At 40.8% G+C, this 4,727-nt stretch overlaps 1 pseudogene; it reads left to right on the top strand.

Annotated features, from left to right (window-relative positions):
* Nucleotides 1-1,008: 1,008 nt before the first annotated feature.
* LOC106734009 (elongation factor 1-alpha 1 pseudogene) lies at nt 1,009-2,410 on the top strand (annotated as a pseudogene).
* Nucleotides 2,411-4,727: the final 2,317 nt, after the last annotated feature.

Raw genomic sequence — 4,727 nt, 5'->3', positions numbered from 1 at the left:
GCGCATGCACCTTCTGGCAATTAAAAGAAATTAAAAAAAAAAAAAAAACCAGGATCAGCAGGTGGCATGGTGGTTAAGGCAGCTGGATTCTCACATGATCGACTATGGTTCAAATCCCAAATCTGGTGGCTTAAAAATCACGTTGGGCACAAGTACACGTGTACCCAAAATCCTGAAAGGAGGATTAAAGAGAAGGAATTGTGGTGTGGTCATCCCCCTGGGGGATGATTTCTTACTTTTCCTCTCTGTGTCTTTCTCCTCTCTGGTGAGTGCATATACTTTATAACAAGAACCTAAAAAAAAAAAAATTAAATTAAATAAAATAGGGGTCAGCAGGTGACATAACAGTTAAGGTGCTGGACTCTCATATGGCCGACAGTGGTTCAAGTCCCAACCTGACAGCTCGAAATTCATGCCAGGCACATGCGTGTACATGCCCAAAATCCCAGGAGGAGAATGAAGAAGAGGGATTACAGCATGACCATCCCTCTTGGGGGATGATTTCTCACTTTCCTTCTCATTGTCTCTCTCTGGTGAACATATGTGTCTTACGGCAAAAACCTTTTAAAAATTAAATTAAATTAAATTAAAAACATGATTTTCACATCAACAGTGAGTTCATGTCAAAATTTTAACTGATTTATGATGGATAGAGCAGAAAAGGCAAATCTGGTTCCCAAGTGGGCTTTTATACTCAATGGAAAAAATTAAATGAAAAGGAATGTTTAGAGATGAGATTGCTAAGTTAGACCAAAGAACTAGTTAACTTATTTTATCATAATAAACCATAACTTTCAGGGTTTTCTTTTCAAACTGACAGGAAAAAAAAAATATATATATATATATAATCATATCTTACTAGAAGATGCCTGAGCCCTAGTCATTATACAGACTAAGTTCCATCAAAAAAAAAAAAAATCCACTAACTGACTCATTAGAAAATTCTCCAGCTGCTTTTTTGCAACAGGATTGCCACCAAAACACAGGTGTCATGAAAATTACTGCTAAACCAAAACCAAAATTGGAAAGGAGAAGACTCACATCAGCATCATTGTCATTGGACACATAGATTTTGGCAAGTCCACCACTGCTGGCTATCTGATCTACAAATGTGATGGGATCGGCAAAAGAATCACTGAAAAGTTTGAGAAGGAGGCTGCTGAGATGGGAAAGGGCTCCTTCAAGTATGCCTGGATGTTGGACAAACCGAAAGATGAACTTGAGTGTGGTATCACCATAGATATTTCCATGTGGAAATTTGAGACCGACAAGTATTATGTGACTATCTTTGATGCCCCAGGACGCAGAGACTTTATCAAAAACATAATTACAGGCACATCTCAGGCCGACCGTGCTGTCCTGGTTGTTGCTGCTGGCATGGGTGAATTTGAAGCTGTTATCTCCAAGAATGGGCAGACCTGTGAGCATGCCCTTCTGGCTTACACGTTGGGTATGAAACAACTAATCATTGATGTTAACAAAATGCATTCTACTGAGCCATCCTACAGTCAGAAGAGATATGAGGAAATTGTTAAGGAAGTCAGCACCTACATTAAGAAAATTGGTTACAATCCCGACACAGTAGCATTTGTGCCAAAATCTGGTTGGAATGGTGACAACATGTTGGAGCCAAGTACTAATATGCCATGGTTCAAGGGATGGAAAGTCACCTGTAAAGATGGCAATGCCAGTGGAACTACACTGCTTGAGGCTCTGGACTGCATCCTACTACCAAATGATCCAACTAACAAGCCCTCGCATCTGCCCCTCCAGGATGTGTGCAAAATTGGTGGTACTGGCACTGTCCCGGTGGGCCAAGTGGAGACTAGTGTCCTCAAAACTGATGGGTTGGTCTCCTTGCACCAATCAATGTGGCAACTGAAGTATAAAGTCTGTTAAAATGCACCATGAAGCTTTGAGTGAAGTTCTTCCTGGGGACAATGTGGGCTTCAATGTCAAGAATATGTGTGTCAAAGGTGCTCAATATGGTAATGTTGCTGGTGACAGCAAAAATGATTTACCAATGGAAGCAGCTGGCCTCACTGCTTAGGTGATTATCCTGAACTATCTAGGCCAAATCAGTGCTGGCTATGCCCCTGTACTGGATTGTTGCACAACTTGCATTGCTTGCAAATTTGCTGAGCTGAAAGAAAAGATTGATCACTGTCCTGGTAGGAAGCTGGAAGATGGCCCTAAATTCTTAAAATTCAGTGATGCTGCCATTGTTGATATGGTTCCTGGCAAGTCCATGTGTGTTGAGAGCTTCTCTGACTATCCTCTTCTGGGTCATTTTGGTGTTTGTGACATGAGACAGACAGTTGCTGCAGGTGTCATCAAAGCCGTGGACAAGAAGGCTGCTAGAGTTGGAAAGGTCATCAAGTCTGCTCTGAAAGCTCAGAAGGCTAACTGATTATCCCTCATTCTTGCCACTCCAGTCTTAATCAGTGGTGGAAGGACATTCTCAAAACTTTTGTCTCAATTGGTCATTTAAGTTTAATATAAGTGCATAGTAAAACCTTCAGAAGGAAAGGAAAATGTTTTGTGGACCATTTTATTATTGTATGTGTGGGTGTTTTAAGTTATTAGTTTTTAAAATCAGTGCTTTTTAATGAAAACAACTTGAACAAAAATCTGTCACAGAATTTTGCAACCCATTAAAACAAAGTTTAACAAGGAAAAAGAAAGAAAGAAAGAAAGTTCTCCAGCAGAGATGTTCTCAAATATTTTGATCTCAGGATCCTTCTACCTTTTTAAATAACTTAAAATGTAGTGGCCATTTCTCTGTCTCCACCATTCTTTCCTGCAGAACTGCATCAGACCACCCTCATTCTTAATGTCTGAAGTCCCTTCCCTTCCCATCCCAGTAGTGAGGGTGGTGGGCAGCTGGGTGAGACTGGGCTCCTAATCTGAGCCATTCCCAGTGCCCTTCTGAGATGCTGGAGAGACAGCCCTTGCCCTCCTTTTGAGACCATTCATGTCCTTCGTGGTCCCCAGTTTCCCTTACTTTGGGGGCTATAAGCGGTTGAATAGGTATCCCCCCAAAATCCATGTCCACCCAGGCACTGGCCTTACCTGCGTGAAAGGTGTCAGAATCAAGATGGAGTAACTTGTGTCAACTTATGTCAAAACCTCACTAAACAAATTTAAAAACAGAGCCAGGAAGGCCTTGAAGTGGGCTATTCTCGTGCACACACATCACAAGGATTCTGCCAGAACTACCATTTTGCACAAAAGTCACTGTACCCTTATGCGTGCAAATATTTCTGCAAGGAAATCTACCCAGAAACTGCCTGTCCAACCTTGAACTGATGGTACTCTTGTTCTTTTTTTAGGGATCATGCACTCACTGGGAAGACAAAGAGACAAAAAGTGAGAAGTCACACCCCAGAGGGATGGCCACTCCACAATCCTTTCTCTTCCATTCTACTCTTGGGATCTTGGGCATGCACAAACAGATGCCCACCACGAGATTTAAGTCACTGGATTCAGGACTCGAACTGTGGTCAACTACATGGGAGTCCAGCAATGTATCCATTACACCATCTGCTGGTCCTGGTATTCTTGTTCTTGATGATGGCAGCAAAAGATAATTGCCCCAAAACAATTTGTGTAATCCTCCCATTTTTCTGTAAAACAATAATAATTTTTAAAAATAGCCCTAGTCCTCCCTTGCTCTCCCAAATAGACCTGTACTTCACTCCAGAAAGCATATTACTCATTGTAATGCTCATTCCCAAAAACGCATTTTTTTTTCTTTTTTTAAAAGAATTATTTATTGAAACTAGCCATTTTGGGGGAACAGAAATCAAGACTTCCCACTGCTAATTCGGCCTCCAGCACACAAAACTCACGTGGAGAGGCAAAGGGAACAGGCCCTCTTGAAGACACAGCCTCATGGATTCTGCAAACTAGCCATTTTGGGAAAACAGGAATCAAGACTTCCCACTGATAATTTGGCCTCTAGCACACAAAACTCACGATTTTGGCTGCCAGCACACAAATCACGCATGTTCGGAAGACCGTTCCCAGGCCTCTTGTCTCTCTACCTCTCTCTCTGTCTCTGTCTCCTCTCTTTTTTTTTAATTTTTGCTTTTTAGAATTTCACACAGCGAGCTTGTGTGCTGTGCACTTTTCCAATTTTTTTTTATTGAAATTTTTTTAAATATTAATTTTTTTAGTTTTATTGAAAAGTTTTTATCTTCATTTTTCTTCTCTTTTTCTGTTTCTTGTTCGTTTTTTGCTGTTGTTGCTGTTGTTTCTCTCTTTCTGTTTCCTTTTCTACATGCTCCTCAATGCCCAGATTGAACTTCCAAGTTTGGGAAGAAACTGACCATCAACCCGATGACTAGAAATTGCTGCAGGACCACAAGAAATATGGGGAAGCAGAAAAATACTTCTCCTCCAAGGGAAAAGGATAACTCATCTCCATCCACACACAGTTCAATGGAAATCATGGAAATGTCTGATAAAGAATTCAGAACATTCATAATGGCAAAACTAACAGAGATGGAAGAGAAGAAAGACAAGGAACTGCTGAAGAGGAAGGAGAAAGGAGTTGAAGAGTTCCAGGAGGTGAGGAAATTCATGCAAGATCTAAAAAAGGAATTTCACACTTTACAAAAGAATCAGATGGAACTGTTAGAGATGAAGGCTATAATACAGGAAGTCAAAATCTCCCTTGAAAGTATTAAAAGCAGACTAGACCATACAGAAAATAGAATCTCAGA

Source organism: Tupaia chinensis, unplaced genomic scaffold, assembly GCF_000334495.1.
Source record: "Tupaia chinensis unplaced genomic scaffold, TupChi_1.0 Scaffold147282_1, whole genome shotgun sequence".
Classification (NCBI taxonomy): domain Eukaryota; kingdom Metazoa; phylum Chordata; class Mammalia; order Scandentia; family Tupaiidae; genus Tupaia; species Tupaia belangeri.
The sequence above is the reverse complement of the archived record's forward strand: the minus strand, read 5'-3'. Positions and strand labels throughout refer to the sequence as shown.